This window comes from Schistocerca nitens, chromosome 7 (genome assembly GCF_023898315.1).
Source record: "Schistocerca nitens isolate TAMUIC-IGC-003100 chromosome 7, iqSchNite1.1, whole genome shotgun sequence".
NCBI lineage: Eukaryota > Metazoa > Arthropoda > Insecta > Orthoptera > Acrididae > Schistocerca > Schistocerca nitens.
In genome coordinates this window covers 269,855,535-269,878,611 of record NC_064620.1, presented here as the reverse complement: position 1 = coordinate 269,878,611, position 23,077 = coordinate 269,855,535, and positions in this window count along the sequence as shown.

Sequence of the window (23,077 nt, the reverse complement as noted above, 5' to 3'; positions counted from 1 at the left end):
TCCAATTATTAAGGTAAAGTTTGCTAAATACATTGTTTACTCTGCAACTAAATCTATCCTTTGCTAACCACACGCCTATCAGTAGTTAGAGCCTACAGTAGTCAGAATCTTTTATTTGGCTGGCTGTATTGGTGCTTGCTGTATCGCTGTAGTTCTTGTAATGATGAAATGTATAAGTTATTTTTAGGATTTCTTCTAATTAAGAGAAATTTTTTGTGTTAATTATTTGAACAGGTGGGAATTTAAGGAGATGGGACCTGGATAAACTGAAAGAGACAGAGGTTGTACAGAGTTTCAGGCAGAGCATAAGGGAACAATTATCAGGACTGGGGGAAAGAAATACAGTAGAAGAAGAATGGATAGCTTTGAGGGATGAACTAGTGAAGGCAGCAGAGGATCTAATAGGTAAAAAGACGAGGGCTAGTAGAAACACTTGGGTAACAGAGGAAATATAGAATTTAATTGATGAAAGGAGAAAATATAAAAACGCAGTAAATGAAGCAGGCAAAAAGAAATACAAACGTCTCAAAAATGAGATCGACAGGAAGTGCAAATTGGCTAAGCAGGGATGGCTAGAGGACAAATGTAAGGATGTAGAGGCTTATCTCACTAGGGGTAAGATAGATACTGCCTACAGGAAAATTAAAGAGACCTTTGGAGAAAGGAGAACCATTTGCATGAATATCAAGAGCTCAGATGGAAACCCAGTTCTAAGCAAAGAAGGGAAAGCAGAAAGGTGGAAGGAGTATATAGAGGGTCTATACAAGGGCGACGTACTTGAGGACAATATTATGGAAATGGAAGAGGATGTAGATGAAGATGAAATGGGAGAATTGATACTGCGTGAAGAGTTTGACAGAGCACTGAAAGACCTGAGTCTAAACAAGGCCCCCGGAGTAGACAACATTCCATTAGAACTACTGACAGCCTTGGGTGAGCCAGTCCTGACTAAACTCTACCATCTGGTGAGCAAGATGTATGAGACAGGCGAAATACCCTCAGACTTGAAGAAGAATATAATAATTCCAATACCAAAGAAAGCAGGTGCTGACAGATGTGAAAATTACCGAACAATCAGTTTAATAAGTCACAGCTGCAAAATACTAACGCGAATTCTTTACAGACGAATGGAAAAACTGACAGAAGCCGACCTCGGGGAAGATCAGTTTGGATTCCGTAGAAATGTTGGAACACGTAAGGCAATAATGACCCTACGACTTATCTTAGAAGAAAGGTTAAGGAAAGGCAAACCTACGTTTCTAGCATTTGTAGACTTGGAGAAAGCTTTTGACAATGTTGATTGGAACACTCTCTTTCAAATTCTGAAGGTGGCAGGGGTAAAATACAGGGAGCGAAAGGCTATTTACAATTTGTACCGAAACCAGATGGCAGTTATAAGATTCGAGGGGTATGAAAGGGAAGCAGTGGTTGGGAAGGGAGTCAGACAGGGTTGTAGCCTATCCCCGTTGTTATTCAATCTGTATATTGAGCAAGCAATAAAGGAAACAAAAGAAATGTTCGGAGTAGGTATTGAAATCCATGGAGAAGAAATAAAAACTTTGTGGTTCGCCGATGACATTGTAATTCTGTCAGAGACAGCAAAGGACTTGGAAGAGCAGTTGAACGGAATGGACAGTGCCTTGATAGGAGGGTATAAGATGAACATCAACAAAAGCAAAACGAGGATAATGGAATGTAGTCGAATTAAGTCGGGTGATGCTGAGGGAATTAGATTACGAAATGAGACACTTAAAGTAGTAAAGGAGTTTTGCTATTTGGGGAGCAAAATAACTGGTTGAAGTAGAGAGGATATAAAATGTAGACTGGCAATGGCAAGGAAAGCGTTTCTGAAGAAGAGAAATTTGTTAACATCGAATATAGACGTAAGTGTCAGGAAGTCGTTTCTGAAAGTATTTGTATGGAGTGTAGCCATGTATGGAAGTGAAACGTGGACAATAAATAGTTTAGACAAGAAGAGAATAGAAGCTTTCGAAATGTGGTGCTACAGAAGAATGCTGAAGATTAGATGGGTAGATCACATAACTAATGAGGAGGTATTGAATAGAATTGGGGAGAAGAGGAGCTTGTGGGACAACTTAATTAGAAGAAGGGATCGGTTGGTAGGACATGTTCTGAGACATCGAGGGATCACCAATTTAGTATTGGAGGGAAGCGTGGAGGGTAAAAATCGTAGAGGGAGACCAAGAGATGAATACACTAAGCAGATTCAGAAGGATTTAGGCTGCAGCAGGTACTGGGAGATAAAGCAGCTTGCACAGGATAGAGTAGCATGGAGAGCTGCATCAAACCAGTCTCAGGACTGAAGACCACAACAACAACAACAACATCTGAGCAGTCAGATTGCGTTTGAGTTGTATTTGTGAGGAATAATTATGTAGGTCAGATATGAAATGGTGAGACAAGCAAAGACACAGTATGTTTAGTTTCACACAGCGTTTTGAGAATTAAATTAAGAAGTTTCATCTTCCCATTTATTTCAGCTTAAGTAAAAATTTCATACGGAAGTTTTACCTAGCAGGGTCGCCAGGCAAAGCATCTGCAACTGACCTATCAGAAAACATACTTCACCTGCATGACATAAAATATTTGTATTATTTCTTGCGGCAGGGCATTAATTCATTCCACATGAAAGTTTTTGGAAGCATAAAGATCGACATTGGAAAGTCATAAGGAATACACGTACATACTCGTACACTGTAGAGTCAATATCTTACGATCTGTGCACTCTGCGAGATTGAAAGTCATGGTGCAAGAAAACACAACACACTACCATGTCCAATACAGTCTAGGAAAACCATAGGCACTCAAAATATCTTTCAGTAGTCTCTTAATAAATACGAGTCCTAAACGGTTTCGAAGGGAGTCTTATACCATTTTTCCAGTAAAAGAGTGACCAGTTCACGTAACGATGATGTAGGTGGACAGCGATCACGCACCCTTCTATCCAAAGTAGACAACAGAGGGTCAATAATACTGAGGACTGGTGATTGTGGTAACCAGGAGAGATCCGACAGTTCATCTTCCTGCCCACAAAATCTTCCTGGGCGATACGAGGCATGTGAACAGGGGCCCTGTCGTCTTGGAACACAGCATCAGCATTGGGGAACAGATATTGTACCAGGGGATGAAGCAGATCAGCCAATAGGGTCACATAGTCCTTGGAGGCAGTGTGACCTCAAAGAGTAACCGAAGTACGTCAGACGTAAGCATGGTAAGAAGTTGGAAATAGTATGAAGGAAAACTCACATGACCAATGACTTTCTTTCATTGCTCCACAGTCCAGGTTTTGTGGCCTTGACATGTTTTCCTTTTGCGGGTATAAGCACCATTCACGAATGCTTCTGGAATTGCAACTCGCCCTATAATTCCAGTTTTGTGGAACTCACATCATTTTGTTTTGGTGTTCACAGGGTTCCGCGAATTCAACAGTGACAGTCGGGTTGGAGCAGCAGTAAGGTCTGCGTCGACATGGCTCGCCCGACCTTTGCCGCCACGCATCACTTGAGCCGGGCCACGGTCTTGGTGGATGGTCGGTCGGTCGTCCTACCGGACGACGCGTTTGGGCTAGGCGATCGTTCATGAGTCGGTTGTATGTGTGTGTTCATTGACTCCCGATTTGTCTTCGTGTGTGCTTAGTTACTGTTAGGTATCGTTCAGGTCTTCGTGTAAGTGTTTGTCAGGTTGTGTGTGTAGTTGACGTGATTTCCTTTGACAAGTTATTTTAAATGTTGTCGGCATTCTGGGTCTGAGAGGTCGGTCGTCTCAGCGGGCGACGTGTAACTGGTTCTCCGAGCGCTTCTGGGCCCCTTCAATTACCATCGTGTGGAACTTGGGTCGGTGGTTTCCTGGTGCAGGGATGTCGTTTAGCCAGTGGGCGTGTTTCCTCTGCGTGGTTGAGTCCGAGCCAGTATTTCCGCTGTCGTGTGTCTGGAAGTGAGTGGGAGACGCACCGCGACGGAGCAGCAGTCGCGGACGAACCGGCAAGCAGTCGGTCGGTATTTGCGGACCAGGGAGGATCTCCGTGCGCTGCTGTCGGCTGGGTCCGCTGCCGGTCACTGCGCAGTATCGGGCCGTGTGTGGAGCCGTCCGATCGCTACGAGCTTCGTGGCTCACCGACCCCGGACGTCAAGTTTGCATGTACCGGTTGGTGACAAGCAAGTCGTTTTGTCGGTCTGTCTGTGGCTGTCCCTTGGTTGGGTTCCGACGGATCAAGTACAGTTGGGTTCACCATCTGTCTCGCCTAAGTGAGATTATTACTATCTTAATTGGATTATTATCTTGTTGATTTTTAAGATTTCTTGTTGTTAAAGATTCTGGCCTTCTGCCTTTAAAGGTCTGTGGTAACATATTCTAAAATTCTGAAATTTAATTGTGACCCTCAGCCATTTGTATTGCACTTTGCATATGTTGCTCACCGACCCAGGACGTCAAATTTGCATGTACCGATTGGTGGCAAGCAAGTCGTTTTGTCGGTCGGTCCGTGGCTGTCCCTTGGTTGGGTTCCGACGGATCGTGTATACTTGGGCTCACCACCTGTCTCGCCTAAGTAAATGAGGGCAGACCGACCTTCTGGATGATTATGAGTGCCACCTGTGTTTAGTTATCTGTTATCAGCTGCTTTAAATTCAAGGCTTATGGTTTTTTTATTTTGTTAAAAATTTTGCAAAATGAATTTTTAAATTTATCTTCCAAGCTTAAACATTCCCTCCTTCTGACTTTAAAAGTCTATGGTAATATATTCTAAAATTTTGAAATTTAATTGCAGCCCTCAGCCATTGGTATTGCACTTTGTTTATGTTACTTTATAAAATTATTTTATTGCTATCTTAATTGCATTATTATCTTGTTGGTTTTAAGATTTCTTGTTGTTAAAGATTCTGGCCTTCTGTCTTTAAAGGTCTGTGGTAATATAGTCTAAAATTTTGAAATTTAATTGTGGCCCTCAGCCATTTGTATTGCACTTAGCATATGTTGCTTTTTTAAATTATTTTATTGCTATCTTAACTGGATTTTTATATTGTTGATTTGTTAAGATCTCTTGTTTGGAGGCCTTCAGCCGTGAGAGTTGCATTCGATAAAGGTCCAGCTATGTGCCGCTTTGGTTGTAAAGGTTATTAAATTACGTACAATAAATGACAATTAGAAGGAGAAACTGACCTCAACATTTGGCCCTTTCCACAATCCTATTACCTGTTCTGCCCAGTGGGTTTAGCGGGCGTGGGAGACGCACCAAAAGTGCAGTCGCGACGGAGCAGCAGTCGTCAACGTCGTTTGGTGCGGACTAGGAAGGCTACCTCCGTGCGGTACAGTCGGCTGGGTCCGGTGACCGTCCCTGCGCGGTGTCGGAGCGTGTGTGGAGCTGTCCGATCGCTACGAGCTTCGTGGTTCACCGACCCAGGACGACAAGGTTGAGTAGTGGTTTCAAGTACCCAAGCCACGTCCATTTATGTTGCGGTTCGTTTCGGTGGTTCATTGTGGATAATCACGTTTGTAACCTTTTCTGTTTGAGTTCTCATGTACTGATTGATGGGAAGGCAAGGTCCTAGTGGAGGTGGTTTGCCGTTGCCTTCAAAAAAATGGTTCAAATGGCTATGAGTACTATGGGACTTAACTTCTGAGGTCATCAGTCCCCTAGACTGTAGCGCCTAGAACCGCTCAGACGCTCCTGGCGGCCGTTGCCTTCCTCCGACCGTAATGAGGATGAATGATGATGATAAAGACAACATCTCGGGACAGCTGAAAATCGCTGACCCCGCCGGGAATCGAACCCGTAAAGTAACTGGTACACTTGCCTAATATCGTGTAGGACCCCCGCGAGCACGCAAAAGTGCCGCAACACGACGTGGCACGGACTCGACTAATGTCTGAAATAGTGCTGGAGGGAAATGACACCATGAATCCTACAGGGCTGTCCATAAATGCTTAAGAGTATGAGAGGGTTGAGATCTCTTTTGAACAGCACGTTGCAAGACAATCCAGATATGCTCAATAATGTTCATGTCTGGGGAGTTTGGCGAGCAGGGGAATTGCTTAAACTCAGAAGAGTGTTCTTGGAGCCATTCTGTAACAATTATAGACACGTGCAGTGTCGCATTGTCCTGCTGAAATTGCCCAAGTCCGTCGGAATGCACAATAGACATGCATGGATGCAGATGATCAGACTGGATGCTTACTTGCGTGTCACCTGTCAGAGTCGTATCTGGAAGTATTAGGGGTCCCATATCACTCCGACTGTACACGCCCCACATCATGACGGAGCCTCCACCAGCTTGAACAGTCCCCTTCTGACATGCAGGGTCCTTGATTTTAGTAGGTTGTCTCCAACCCGCACACGTCCATCCGCGCAATGCAATTTGAAACGAGACCCGTTTGACCAGGCAACATATTTCCAGTCATCAACAGTCTGATATTGGTGTTGACGGACCAAGGCGAGGCGTAAAGCATTGGGTCGTGCAGTCATCAAGGGTACACGAGTGGGCCTTCGGTACCGAAAGCCTATATCGATGATGTTTCGTAGAATGGTTCGCACGCTCACACTTGTTGATGGCGCAGCATTGAAATCTGCAGCAATTTGCCACTTCTGTGGCGTTGAACGATTCTCTTCAGTCGTCGTTGGTCCTTTTTTTGCAGGATCTTTTTGCGGTCGCAGCGATGTCAGAGATTTGATGATTTACCGGATTCCTGATATTCACGGTACTCACGAAATGGTCGTACGGGAAAATCGCTACCTCGGAGAAGCTGTGTTGCATTGCTCGTGCGCCGACTGTAACATCACGTTCAACTCATTTAAATCTTGACAACCTGACATTGAAGTGGCAGTAACCGATCTAACAACTGCGCCAGACGCTTGTTGTGTTATATAGGCGTTGCCAACCGCAGTGCCGTATTCTGCCTGTTTACATACCTCTGCAAAAAAATGGTTCAAATGGCTCTGAGTACTATGGGACTTAACATCTGTGGTCATCAGTCCCCTAGAACTTAGAACTACATAAACCTAACTAACCTAAGGACATCACACACATACATGCCCGAGGCAGGATTCGAACCTTCGATCGTAGCGATCACGCGGTTCCAGACTGAAGCGCACAGAACCGCACGGCCACACCGGCCGACATACCTCTGCATTTGAGTACGCTAGCCTATAACAGTTTCCTTGGCCCTTCAGTGTATATGTGCCTTAAACTGTTACAAAAATCTTTTTATCTAATTGCTTCGACAGCTGTACATTAGCTTATTTTTAAATTTCATGGCAAGTTGGAAAACGCCTTTTAACATCTTCTCTACAAGCTCCATATCTCTTCCCCTTAACAAAAGGCAGTTTCTTGTGATTTCTGGTTATTACACTTATTTGGGCATGGAAAGTTCTGCCAATGTACGATTCGAATGATTCTTCAATAAATGCCATCTATTCTGTAGGTAATATTTGAAGGAACCTGCTACACTTACTACCATTAAAATGGGAACACCATAGAGACGGTATGGAACAAAGACTATTCCGAACTGTGTTGCGGTGGGAGTCTACACATAGGAGGCGTCACGTACCTTGAATCATGTAATGGGCGTCTTTGTAGCAAGACAAGTATCCACACAGACAGTGCGAAGGCGACTCTGGCTTCACAGACTTCAAGCACGGCGACCGTCGTTGTGGCATCACTTATACCGGGTGGTTATAATTAAACTTTTCCTGTTTGACACGGAAACTAATTACCGTACGTGTACCAAACTTCGTAGCATTAATGTCGAGGATATGGGGAAGAGAAATAATCCAGAAGAAATTCAATTGAAACTCTTTTAATGTGCTGCTACGGTACGTAATACCATTACATTCCGGCACCATTACTGCTACAAAAGGGGTTCGATATGGCGCCTATCAGTGTCCAGAGGAGGCTGAAAGCGCGGGATTGCATTCTGCACAGCAGAACGAAGCATATCCGTAGTTTCTGGATATGATGCGCTTTAGATCAGCAGGTGAGTGAATGTACCCCTGGTAAACCCTGTCCTTCAGGTAGCCCCACAACCAGAAACCTCAGGGAGTGGGATCTTTTACGGATACCATTTGAGAATGGTTCGAAGCACCTGGACCACGGTACGTTCAACTGCCTGACTATCGGGATTTCATCAGCCACCTGTGGTGCAACTGGTCGTCGGCCTCTTGCTGGAGTGACGCCCAGTTCTTCAGTTGATTCGAACTTTTTCTTCATGCTCCGCACAGCAGGTGGAGAAAGAAGACCCTTCCATAATCCTTTCAGCCGGCGATATCCTCGAAGTGCAGCTGCTGAATTACTGCTGTTTTAATGATAGACCTCCATCAGCCGTGTCATGCTCCTTTTGTCCAAGCTCATGTTGACACGTCAACAAGTGCACTGCGACTGGTCAGGTGTGTGAGACTATGAATCACGATGACTGACCACGACACCTGGTGACTATAGTTGGAACTGGACGGTGGCGGTGTGAAGCATGGAAATCATGCACACTATACTATGGAAATTAGTGTTACCAATTTTGATACTCGTACGGTAATTAGTTTCCGTGTTAAGTAGGGAAAGTTTAATTGTAACCACCCGGTATCGGCAGCAAGGAGAAGCACACAGACAGTTGATTAGATTAGATTAGATTAATACTAGTTTCATGGATCATGAATACGATATTTCGTAATGATGTGGAACGAGTCGCATTTTCCAATACATGACATAATTAGGTTAATTTAACAACATACTTAAGTTAATATAACAACTTTATTTTATTGTGTTTTTTTGTTTTTCTTTATTTTTTATTTTTATTTTTTTATTTTTTTTTATTTTTTAAATATTTTTTTGTTTTTTTCTTAATTTATATCTAAAAATTCCTCTATGGAGTAGAAGGAGTTGTCATTCAGAAATTCTTTTAATTTCTTCTTAAATACTTGTTGGTTATCTGTCAGACTTTTGATACTATTTGGTAAGTGACCAAAGACTTTAGTGCCAGTATAATTCACCCCTTTCTGTGCCAAAGTTAGATTTAATCTTGAATAGTGAAGATCATCCTTTCTCCTAGTATTGTAGTTATGCACACTGCTATTACTCTGTACAGATGAGTCCTGGTAGTGTGTACAATGCGGCGATGGACGTAACCGTGTTTAGAGAGACAGAGTGCTGCCAGATTGCACTCGTCATTGTTATACTGGCGCAGCACCTGGCGGTGATGGTATGAGTTTCAATTGCGTACACAACATAGTCAGCTCTGGTTTGCATTAGCCGGTAAATTGAACAGCAGGTGCTACATTTGTGATTTGAGGCTAGTGGCTCAGTTCTACTCTCGAGGTCTCTGTGGTGCTGCTTTTCAACAAGATAGTGAAAGACAGCGTATTGGCCGTGTAACTGTGACCTAGTTCGACACAAAGGGCGTCCATCGCGTTCTCCAGGTCTCTCACCCGCTGAAACCGCCTGCTCACGAGCTGCCGAGTGACTGGCGCGCCACCACTCGCCAGCCCTACATCAGCTCTGGCACAGAGAAGAAGCAGCGTGGAGAGATTTTCCCACATCTGTCATCCAAGTTTAGTTCAGCTCGATGACCAGCAGGGTCAGAACCATTGCGGCAGTTCTGTGTACTAACTGTCGCTCCTTCTATATCGCAAAATCGCCTATAAATCATGCCTTCATTCTACTCTACTGTATATAAACAATAAGCTGGAATTTGTTGTTCTTCCTTGTATTCTTACTGCCTTTTTTTTTTTTTGTCGTCAGTCTACTGACTGGTTTTATGCGGCCCGTCACGAATTCCTCTCGTGTGACAACCTCTTCAGCTCAATAATTTGTTGTATTTATTCCAAACTCTACAGTTTTCGCCCTCTACAGCTCTTTCTAGTACCATGGAAGTCATTCCCTGATGTCTTAACAGAGGCCATTATCATCCTGTCTCTTCTCCATGTCATTGTTTTCCACATATTTCTTCCCTCTACGATTTTGCGCAGAACCTCCTCATTCTTTATCTTACAAGCCCACCTAATTTTCAACATTAGTCTGCAGCACCACATCTCAAAAGCTTCGATTCTCTTCTGTTCAGGTTTTCCCCAGTCCATGTTTTACTATCATACAACGCTGTGCTCCAAACGCACATTCTCAGAAATTACTTCCTCAAATTAGGAATATGTTTAATACTAGGTCACGAGTGCCCTTTTTGCTAGTGCTAGTGTGCTTTTGATGTCCTTCTTGCTCCATCCGTCATTGGTTATTTTGCTGCGCAGATTGAAGAATTGCTTAACTTTATCAACTTCGTGACCATCAGTCCTGATGTCAAGTTTCTTGCAGTTCTCATTTCTGCTACTTCTCATTATTTTCTTCTCTCTTCGATTCTCTAGTCTTTACACTGTTCATTCCATTCAGAAGAGCATGTAATTCTTCTTCAGGATAGCAATGTCATCAGCGAATCGTATCATTGATATCCTTTCATCTTGAATCTCAAATCCCTGCATTTCTTTTATTTACATCATTGCTTCTTCGATATACAGATTGAACAGTAGGGGCGAAAGACTGCATCCTTGTCTTACATCTTTTTTAATACGACCACTTCGTTCCTGGTCGTCCACTCTTTATTAACCACAACGACCTCTCTCGTGCCTTTACTTTCCTAAAGCAAAACTGATCGTTGTCTACCGCGTCCTCAATTTTCTTTTCCATTCTTCTGTATATTATTCTTCTAAGCAACTAGGATATATGAGCTGTTAAGCTGATTGTGCGATAATTGTCGTACTTGTTAGCTCTTGCCGTCTTCGGAATTGTGTGGATGATGCTTTTCCGAAAGCCAGATGGTATGTCGCCAGACTGATAGATTCTACGCACCAATGATTTTAGAAATTCTGATAGAATGTTATCTATTCCTTCTGCCTTATTTGACAATAAGTCATTCAAAGCTCTCTTAAATTCTGATTCTAATACACGATCCCCTGTCTCTTCTAAGGCGACTCCTGTTTCTTACTCTATCACATGAGAGAAATCTTACCCTCGCAGAGGCGAAGTCTTTCCACCTATCTGCTCTCTCCTGTGTATTTAACTGCGGGATTCCCGTTGCATTCTTAATGTTACCGCCCCTGCTTTTAATTTCTTAAGTGATTCAATAACTATATTATTGAAAAAATTGATCTGATTATTAACCAGTTTCTGGTTAACAATGGTTTATTGAATCTTGAGTTCATGAACATGTCCTTACATCTATCTAAACTCTCCTTGGAGTACGTGCACAACCGCACTATTCACATTGTCGTCTGGGTTAGCAATTGACCTTTAACATTCCGATAACTCATCGAAAATGTACTGATTAATGTGACCAAAATATTATTCACAATTTAAATACTTGTTGTGTTGTCATTAGAGAGGCAGTAACAGCAGAACGGGTCGATCAAGAGGGCTCTGTGACTCAAAATGCGGAGTGGCCATTGGATGTCCCATCGCTGGGATCGACTTTTTGAATCCAAATACACGGTGATGTACGTTAAGATGCCAGGTATCACACCGTGCAGCGATTCACAATGGTCGGCCCTCGTGACTGACGAAAAAAGAAATTGTGTAATTTTGTTTGATACTTAATAACGTTAAAAAAGGTGTGTTACATAGACGAGTCGCGTGGTGTAATGGGTAGGCTAAAAACTTCGTACGCAAGGAGATGTGGGTTCGAACCTCGTCATGTACACTAATTCTTTTAATTATAAATTTTTACCGAAATGACTTTGATCATAATTTTTATTCAATTAACTGGTTTAAATGTAATTTTTTACTTTTATTCCTTTGTCACATCATTTTAATCACCTTACGATCTTTCTAATTGTTTCATTGTTTATTTATATTATTTTCCAGTCGTAATTTATGTGAATTATAATTTAATTATATTTATCTATTATAATATTAAATTATTAGAAAATTACGATTTATCAGTTAAAAAACAAAAGACGACGTATTCTACTTATATTGAATGTACAAAGGTATGATAAATGTATTTTTCGTTTCCAGATGTGCAACTTTTTTTGCATGGTAATTATCATACAAACATTTAAAACCTAACCTAAATACCTATTGCACTATGGTCAAGATAACGCAGATGAAGATTTAAGTGAAACAAGTGTTTATAAATAAAACGAAATTCAAGCAAAATGAGAAATAGACATAATAAACTTAATAATGTGAAGGAAAAGACAGCGTGATAAAACAAAAGATTTAGTCGAAGTTAATACATAAACGACTGAAAAACCGATGAACAGAGATTTCAAGTGGAAAAAGAATGACAGGAAGAAATATGAGAGCAAATGAAGAAGTTGACAAAAAATAGATTTAAATCAATTAACTGTATACAAATAATGATCAAAGTCATTTCGATAAAGATTTTAAAATAAAATAATACAGCACCGGATGATGTTCAGACCCAGAACCTCCTGCATGTGGAACTACACTCATAAAAAAGTTTTGCAACACCCCAGTTCCCAGAACTCTTGTGGATATTCTATCACAGACACAGTCCGTTTGACTGTTCAGAGATGTCACTGAAACCCGACTAAGATGTAAACAACCATGCATGACCTGCGCTTATTTGATGGATGGGGTTCAACAGCCGATCAGTTCCAATTATTCCACCAGGAAGGAGGTACACGACTCGTGTTGTCTGAAGTTCAACCATGGCTAGACGGTCAATACCGTGGTTCGATCGCGTGCGCAATTTTACATTGTGCCAGGGCTCTGAACAAGCGTCAACAGGCTTCTCGAAGTGAACCAAAGCGATGTTGTTCGGCCATGAAGAAGATACAGAGAGACAGGAACTGTCGATGACATGCCTCGCTCAGTCCGTCCAAGGGCTTCTACTGCAGTGGATGACCGCTACCTACGGATTATAGTTCGGAGGAACCCTGGCAGCAACACCACCATGCTGAATAATGCTTTTCGTGCACCCACAGGACGTCGTGTTACGACACAAACTGTGCACAATAGACTGCATGATGCGCAATTTCACTCTCGACGTCCATGGCGAGGTCCATCTTTGCAACCACGACACCATGCAGCACGGTACAGATGGGCCCACCGTGCGGTTCTAGGCGCTACCCTGGAACCGAGGTTCGAATCCTGCCTCGGGCATGGATGTGTGTGATGTCCTTAGGTTAGTTAGGTTTAATTATTCTAAGTTCTAGGCGACTGATGACCTCAGAAGTTAAGTTGCATAGTGCTCAGAGCCATCCAGATGGGCCTAGCAACATGCCCAATGGTCCGCTCAGGATTGGCATCACGTTCTCTTCACCGATGAGTGTCGCATATGCCTTCAAGCAGACAATCGTCGGAGACGTTTGCAGCCAACCCGGTCAGGCTGAACACCCTAGGCACACTGTCCAGCGAGTGCAGTAAGGTGGAAATTCCCTGCTGTTTTGGGGTGGCATTATGTGGAGCCGACGTACGCCGCCGGTGGTCATGGAGGGCGCCGTAACGGCTGTACGCTACGTGAATGCCATCCTCCGACCCATAGTGCAACCATATCGGCAGCATATTGGCGAGGCATTCGTCTTCATGACCGACAATTCGTGCCCTCATCGTGCACATCTTGTGAATGGCTTCCTCCAAGATAACAACATCGCTCGACTAGAGTGGCCACCATGTTCTGCAGACATGAACTCTATCGGCCATGAGTGGGATAGACTGAAAAGGGATGTTTATGGATGAGGTGACCCACCAACCACTGTAAGGGATGTACGTCGAATCACTGTTGAGGAATGGGACAATCTGCACCATCCGTACCTTGATGAACTTGTGAATAGTATGCCACTACGAATACAGGCATGCCTCAATGCAAGAGGACGTGCTACTGGGTATTAGAGGTACCGGTGTGTACAGAAATCTGGACCACCACTTCTCAAGGTCTCGGTGTATGGTGGTACAACATGCAATGTGTGGTTTTCATGATCAATAAAAAGGGCGGAAATGATGTCGATGTTGTTGTCTATTTCAATTTTCCGTACAGGTTCCGGAACTCTCGGAACTGAGGTGATGCAAAACTTTTTTTGATGCGTGTATTATCCTATCCATCTTATCACGGAACCAGACCACAAAACACTACTTTTTTAATGCTATTCAGTGTCACACGCAACTCCGATTTTTTTCCCGTCAGTTACTCGCAAGCGTGGACCAACCGGGGCGAATGGCTGCAGTGTGTGATAACTGTTATCTTAAGCTATAAGAGAGTACAGATGGTACAAAACGTCGAGCACATCGATGGCGACCTCTCCTTGTGAGTAACAAATCCTTCAGGGGCGTCTGAAACCTTCTAAGGCTGCCCAAATAGACTGTTGGTGATATTATTGTGGAGTGGAAAAGCTAAGGGAGAGCAACAACTAAACTAAGGCCAGGTAGACCTCATGTATTGACCTACATGGACCGACGATCATTGGGGAGTGAAGCTGTACAAAACTGCATTAGTTGGCGGAAGGAAGTTTCAAAATGCTACTCTAGCAAACCAGCTAGCGCAGTGACTGTGCGAATGTCGTTAAAAAGAACAGGGTAGTGTGATTGAGCAGCTCGTTATAAACCCACAGTTTTTGGTATTCAATGACTGATGTGGCGTAAACAGCGACGGCAATGGACTGTGGATGACTGGGACGAGTGACCTGGAGTGATGAATTATGCTGTACTTTGCCACGACGCGTAGTACCGCCACTGAAGTAAAGTGAAGATGGTATTACATCACTGTGATGGTTTTCGTGGTTAGTGCGCCGGTCCCCTTTTTTCTCTTAAGAAAATAATGAATTTGTAAGGATAGGAACACATTTTATAGCATCGTATTCTGCTTGCAGTAGACAAACTGTCCAGATACGCTGATTATTGGTATCAACTTGACAGTGAAGCGTAACATAAAGCATCTATGAGGTAATAGTTAACGAACAATAACATTCATGATGAACTGCTCCGTGCAGAGTCCCAACGTTAAACCAATGTAACACCTTCGAGGCGACGTAGAAAGTCGACGCAGCTCAAGGCCCCAGCATTCAACAGCGCCACCTCTGGTTTCGACTCTTGAGGAAGAATGAGCACCCATTACACCACAGACATTCAGACGTCTCATTAAAAGTGACCACGGATTAATTCAAGCCGTCATAAAGGCGAAGGGTACACATCCCACATTAATAACCTGGAAACTCTTGAGCAAATTGAGTACCTATGTGCCTTCTCTGCAGGCGCCAGTAGTTCATCCCACTCACTAGCTGACGGCACATCCCCGTAGCACCCGTGATCTATGATTCATCAGAAATGGATAAGAATACGACTGATCGCAGCAGTGTCGATATCTGCATCGTAACAACTTGCTGACTCCTAAACACGGCCCCGATAGTCGATCCGCGTCTCGTAATCGCTACATCACTCCATCAAGATTTCCTCTCAGCCCGATCTAGCCAAGCACAGCATACCGTCTTACAAGTCCCGATGTGTGTACTGCAGGTGCATCTCACCTCGCCACTTTGTGACGGATGATAGTGTTGGTGATTCTTAAGCTAGTCTCTTGACATGAGACGAATTCCGTCATGCTCTGGGTTCATAAAGCCACGCGCTCTGGAGTATACTGGGGTCGGCGCTCATAGAAGCTGGCCAAAATTTTATGGGGTCAGTAAACGGGTGGACGATGACGTCACGAGGACGACCACCGGAGCGGCTGCGTTGGCAATCGGCCGCCGATACTCTTCCGCTGGCGTGGGAGGCGCGGCACTGTGAAAAAACAAGTGGCGCGTGAATCAGCGCTCAGATTTACGGCGGGTGCCGGCGGCAGCATTTCCGTCAGCCGGGCGCCGCTGCTGAATTACGCGTCCGGGCCGCGTATTTATGACGTGTAAACACAGATGCGTACGACACTCGCACCCGTCCTTAAGACTGCACCTCCCGCCTATATAAATCGGCGATTCCGGCCGGGACCCACGTTTTCTTCTCGGGCTAATGGGCTTAAACATTATTTACTACGGTCAGAGGGCAAAAATAGAAGTCACTAAGAAGTCGGTAAATCAGGGCCGCTACATCAAAGCGGGACCCAGGAATCCGAAAGCGCCACGGTTCACTAGGAGCGCGACTTCTGCGAACGTATTTAATGGAGAGAAACGCCGCGAGATATGAGTTCATTTATAACGAGGCCCCATGAAATTTCACACAAAACGAGCGGACGCCCCAGAGATGACATTATTTTCTGCCAGCAGCTGCACATTTAGGAATGCTCTAAGCATAACTGGGGCTGTTGTCCAGACGGTCCAGAGCACTCGGTTAACAGATACGACGTGCTATGCGCAATCTGAAGGACCAAAGTTGGAAATATGCCCGCGTTTTCTCAAATCATCCACAGAAGTGGTAGCTCTTAAGTGACAGGAAACGGAACTCTCTTGGAATCTTACAATGGAAAAGGGAACGTCAAACAGTGACTCTTCGGACACTAGTCTAGTCTTCTGAGGTATCTGCATTTACCTTCTCCAATTGATGGTGCTCGCCAGCATATCACGACGACGTGCAGTCAGAATAGACACCGTTTTGATCCTTCAGCCAGTATGAATCAAGACACAAAGGAATTAAGGACATTAGCTTCCAGAGGGCATTGATTTACATGAACGGAGCAAGTTGGAAATTTGTCAGGTCGGGATTCGAACCTGGATCTCCTGTTTACTAGCCAGATACGCTGACCACTACACCATCCTAAGACAGTGGTCACCACAGCCACTATAAGTTGAGAATTTGAGTTTAAAGGGAGGCAAGTAGAGCAGTCGGTGAGCCCATGGTGACCACTGTGTCCAATGGCTCTAAGCAGTATGGGACTTAACATCTGAGATCATCAGTCCCCTAGACTTAGAACTACTTAAACCTAACTAACCTAAAGACATCACACACATCCATGCCCGAGGCAGGATTCGAACCTGTGACCGTTGCAGCAGCGCGATTCCGGACTGAAGCGCTTAGAACCGCTCGGCCATGACACTGCGTCCGGGTGACATTTTGGTCATCACATCTTCCTAATAAGCAGGAGATCTGGACACAAATTTTTGACTTGCCCCATCGTACCCACTGGCAGGTAATGTCTTTAATTCCTTGGTGTGTTGATTCACAGTGGCTGCAGCATCAAAATGGACCGTTTAAAATAATCACCAAGTTCCCCTAAGTGTATATTAAACGAGAAAGTAATTTTACATGCAGAAGCATCATAAGTAAGCTCGCCGAACACGATATTAGATATCGCCTGAAAAGAGCCTACTGGTCGCTTTAGACCAAAACACACACGAACTGGACAGTAACTGATTGGAGGTGGACGTTGTGGTCCAACTCGTTGCGATACTGCCACTTCTGATGTGGGGCATCGAATGAACGCACGATCCAGTGAGGCGTTTAAACCGCAGAGTGTGTAGGGTGGTGTTGAGGCTGGGGCTGGTTGTCTCGTATTGAGGGTGTTTTTCTTACTATCATTTGAGCCCAAACATTTATATTACTGTGAATAAGGATGAGCACTTGCAACATATTAGTTGACCAGGTGTTGCTCTGTCTTCTGCATCTTCATAATGAGGACACTATAAATATGGGGTTTGGACGAAAACATCGAAACACCACGAGAACAGCATGCTTCAACATAAATGCAATTTCCAGCCAAGCCTGGGTGTGGCACTGTCGTATTTGCGCACGAACGGATCCTGTGCAATGTCCTCGGCACGATGCAAATGTCAGTCACTTTCAGAACTGTGTTCCGTATATTTTTGAATGCATTATATCGGAGCTAATTAAAGTCGAACGAGGGTACATTGTTGGTGCTACTATAATGGTGGCCAAAGAAGCCGAAGGTTTTGGTGTTTCAAGAGGGACCGCATCAAAGATATGTACCGCAGACGAAAGTGTGTTGAGTAACAGTGACGGACGGTCGTTGAAGAGGGTTGTGACCAAAAATGAGAGAACTACAGCTGCAGAAGTCACTGCAGAACTGAATATAGCACTAGCGAACGCCGTCAACACTAAAACAACACGAAGAGTCTCCATGGTCTGGGAATTGCAGAGCCAGCTGATTTCCAAAACCACTCATTAGCGATGCAACTACGTAAAACAGCAAAACGAGATGCCGAAACCGTAAAATCTGGACTTTGGAGCAATGGGAGTAAGTCATTTGGTCGAGTGTGCCCTGTGTCACACTGTTTTTCGACTTCTGGCCGAATTTACGTGGCAAGAATGAAACATGACGAGAGATCGGTGATGATTTGTGCAGTCATAACGTGTTATTCCGTGGGCCCCATGAGTACTGCGAAGAGTTATGTGATCACTTTGGCTGATCAGGTCCATCCTAGGGTACAATGTGTGTTCCACAATGGTGAAGCTGTGTTCCATGGCGACAGGGCCCCTCTTTATACGCCTCTCATTATCCAGGACTGATTTTGAGAGCACGAGGATGAACACTGTCACGTCTCCCCTCGCCACTGCAGTCACCAGATGTGAGCATTATTGAGCATTTTTGGTCTATTTTTGAATGAATTCTTCGTGATCGCTATCCAACTCAGTCATCGTTACCTGAACTTGTGTCTACTTTGCAGCAAGAATGGAGTGAAATCTCCTTGAAAACCATACAGGACTTATCTTTATCCATTCCAAGACGCGTGGAGGCTGTTTTGGATGCCAATGGTTTTCGTACACCATATTACGCATGGTAATGTGTTGCGTTTCCATTTTTTGTCCAAGACGATGACAGCATTGTTCTCAGAGCTGCGATCCCGTTCTAAGAGCCCTTAAGTCTCAATTCTACAGAAAATGACTGGGATTGTAGTAACTAAGATCTACAGAATCTGGTAGCTCGGTGGGATCTGATTATCAATGACGCCAGCTTCAGCTGAATGTGGCATACCTGGACAAAGTCGTGAACATTCTTATAGCTCTCGCGGCGTCTCCAGGAGGTGACTGTTTCCTGGCAGGTGTGCTTACTTTATTCGGGCATTCGGAACGTGTGATTCTTCAGGAAAATCTGGCGGTACGTCCGTGACGACACGCTTCTGGCCTTCGCAGTACGTGAGAGAGGGAACGCGACGGAATTCCAGTCTCGCCCGCTTCGTCACGGGCCGCCCACTGCCGTGCTGCTTAGAAGCTCGACTGAGTCGGCCCACTCACGTGTGTGTCGTCATCTCCACGTCCGCTTTGTCCAGTTGACGGGCAGTAATGATCGCGGAGGAACACGTTTCCGGGGCTTCGGGAGCACCTTGTAGGGGTCCGACGGCGTAATAAATGAAACAGGGAACTAAAACTCATGGACAACCTAGTTCAGCCAGCCGCCTCTGGTAGACGAACTCTGTTCAAAATGCAACGAAAGTTTTCTTTGTATGGCAGCGCAGCGTCCTATTGACGTGCCTTTGGCAGCACTGTACCCATCACCATCTCCGAAGTAGCTACACCGTTTCTGTTGTAAGTATCTTGGATAATTTCTACCCTATTGACAGTAGGGTGAAATGTAGTATATTACTAATAGCAAATTTTCACACGTCTGGATTCCGTGAGCAGAGAGGCAACGTGAAATTTGGCGTGAAAGTGGGATACAAATTTACGGAAACTTATGAGCCAACTTTATGGAGACAATAATGACTTCCGGTCGCTAACGCACCCTTCTGGGGTTGCGCTCAACTCACAAGTCGATTCGAATTCTGCTGGAGAATGAAATTTTCACTGCAAGTATTTCGCCGGCAAGGGAAGAAGTGGTGGTGTAGATTTGCTGATCATCGGTCTTTGCACCAATGTCCTGGATTAAATTCCAAATCCTTCCACAGTGGCATGTGAAGTGCGGGCGGGAGAGACTGTCGATGGTGATCGAGAGAAGTGCCGACAACAGGTCACCATATATATATATATTTTTTTTAATTTGTGGTAAGTTCCTGCGGAACCAAACTGTTGAGGTCATCGGTCCCTAGGCTTACGTGCTACTTAATCTAACTTACGCTAAGGACAACACACATCCATGCCCGAAGGAGGACTCGAACCTCGTCGGCGGGAGCTGCGAGACCGTGGCAAGGGCCCCCCTAGACCGCTCGGCTACCCCGCGTGGCAACGGGTTCCCACCTCTCCCTTCTTTTATCCGATCATCATCATCATCATATGACACAGACATAAATTCTATAGCCGAGATCGAATAAATTCATCTTTATTTTTGACTACTGGTTTTCGACAAACATAACCATCATCTTCTGGTCTTCATAAAATGTTCATTGTAAGTTAGAACATGCCACGTTGACATTATGGTGGATAAAATGTAACACGTTACAAAAAGGTTTGTCAGAAATAAAACATTTACGATTAAAAAGCACCGTGTGTAATTGACCATGTCCGTATATGTAACGCTCACAGACATACTGTATATTGTGATATTTAAGGTTTAATAACCATCTGTGAGCGGTACGTATAGGGGCATGGCCATGTGCCGAAGGTGCTTTTTAATTGTACGTGTTTTATTTCTGACAAATCTTTCTATAATGTGCTACATTTTATCCATCACACTGACGATGTGGCCTGAGGGTCTATCTTAAAAATAAACACGTTCTGTAAGAAACAAATTTTTGAAGACCAGGAGATGACAGTTATATCTGTCGCAACCGACTGATAGGATCTCGGCTGTAGAAAGTTTTTTTTTTTTTACCAAGTAAAGCAGGTAGCTCCTAATTTCTCAATGCGAAAAAATTCGCCCACAACCATAACACTACACTATACACGTGTTCGTTACACTCACCTACATTCTATAAAGACACATACGACAGAATTATCACATACAGACTAGGAAAGGGAACCAATGTATGCCGAGGAAGAACATCCTGTCCGACAGGTAGCTGAACCGACACTCCAGGATGTACCAGCCAACTCTGCCATATCTTATGTGGAGCGATATTCTACGTAGTGTGCAATGTAGGATGCAGTTCCTCCGATAGGAAAGGAGACGTCGACCAATTGAAGAGGACCTTCCTCAGGGAAGTCTATTACCCTCTTTTTGTGGTTCTCACATACGGAAAATCAAGACGCTGGTTCATCCTAATGGTCATCAAAAGGTACGAAAAGTTGCAGCAGACACTGTCCGAAAAAAATTTGCAACCCAAGATGGAACTGTGCGACACAAGGAAAGTTGGTAGGCCTGTTTCTAAATTTGTAGAGTGGCGCTAGTACCGTCGATATGAGGATGCAAATGGGGTTTGTTTGAAATACACGGTGTAACGTTCGTGAGCGTTAATTACCATTGAGACTGGTCGTAGTAAAATGATGTTAGTCAAGAGTGCCTTTAAGGTGACAAAGGCGCCATTATCAACAGCTCACTGAGTTTTAACGACGTCGTGTCATAGGGCTACGAGAAGTTTGATGTTCCTTCCGCGATACTACAGATAGATTTGGCAGGAATGTAGTGACTGTTCATGATTGCTGGCAGCGGTGGTCACGAGAATTTACAGTCGCAAGAAGACCGGGCCCCTGACGGCCATGTGGCACAACCGAGAGGGAAGAATGGTTCAAATGACTCTGAGCACTACGGGACTTAACTTCTGAGGTCATCAGTCCCCTAGAACTTAGAACTACTTAAACCTAACTAACCTAAGGACATCACACACATCCATGCCCGAGGCAGGATTCGAACCTGCGACCGTAGCAGTCACGCGCTTCCGGACTGAAGTGTCTAGAACCGCACGGCCACCGGGGCCGGCGATTAGTTACAAATGAACACCTCCCCATTCTTAAGCCCCCAGTCAGCCAGCTACATCAATCCGAAAGATCGCATTCATCTCCACATACTTGTACCACCACTGAACTGTAATTATACCTTACTTTGTTTTCTTCACAACCCTTAGCGTTACAGTCTTACAGTTGGAATATTTTTCAATTACGTGTTCCTGTTATGTACTGTTTGTGGTACTATCTACTTTCTAAACTGCAATTTAACATGTTTGGTGCGTAACACGTGTTCCGAGTACTCGAACTGACATTTCTCACCTAATGTTATGATCAAGATTCTATGTGTACTCCAGTATTTTTGTTTCTAATGTTTAGTTTACGACACCATAGTGTTTCCAAATGCCCCGATAAGGCGAAAACCAGTTTAAAATAAACAGATATTAGTACAGCAAAATCGCAGATATTTTTGTTTCCCAATCTAAAAATAGTTCTAAGTGCAATAAACAGTAAACTTTCTGCGTGTCATAGCTTCAAATTTAAATGTTTTAGGGGTAATTTCACTTTGGCTTGACTAGGATGCCTTTTCGAAATGTCACTGCAGAATAAGTTATTAATAGTTACCCGACAATACGATAAAGTGCAGTACCAAACATGGAAAAACAGCGACGTTTAGGCTGTAACACTTAGCGCAATCCTTGCGTTTCTCTGTTCAAAACATTAATGTAAGTTCATTGCAGATATCGAATGCAAGTTGTTATCTTGTCTATGAATCGCGTACACAAAATCTATGATACTTTTGAGCGGGATCTGTCTGTACTGTCCACATAGTGACATTCAAAACCTTCAAAACGCTTATCGGTGAACTGTATGCCATTTCTTTTTCGGAGACTAAACCGTTAATCGTACACGTTCTTTCTTCATGACGTATGTTCTGGTGCTGCAGTATCCTACTGTGACTATTTTAAAACAAACGGAATTGCTTGAAGATTAGTAAGGTCCGGAGGTAATGAATTAGATCAGACGCGTCCAACCTTTTAGCTTACCTGGGCGACACTGGAAGAAGACGAGTATTTTTGGGCCACACATAATATACTTAGTACTAACATTAACCGCTGAGCAAAAACAAAAAAAAAAAAAAAAAAAAAAAAAAAAAACCAACAAAAACACACACACACAAACAGAATTAATGTGACATTTGATTTTGAATTTGGGAAACTAACTTAAAGATATCAGGTTCGATGGAAGTGGTCTCATTTCTCAAGGAGTTCAATATGAAATTTTGCTTCTATTTTTACTCTTCGTATGCTTTATTCTCGAAAATAATTGACCATAAAAGTACGTGCTTCCAGACAATGACGTCTTATATAACGCTTGAATGTGTATCAAGGAATATTTGTCTCGGGGCAGGTATGATTTGTAAAAGT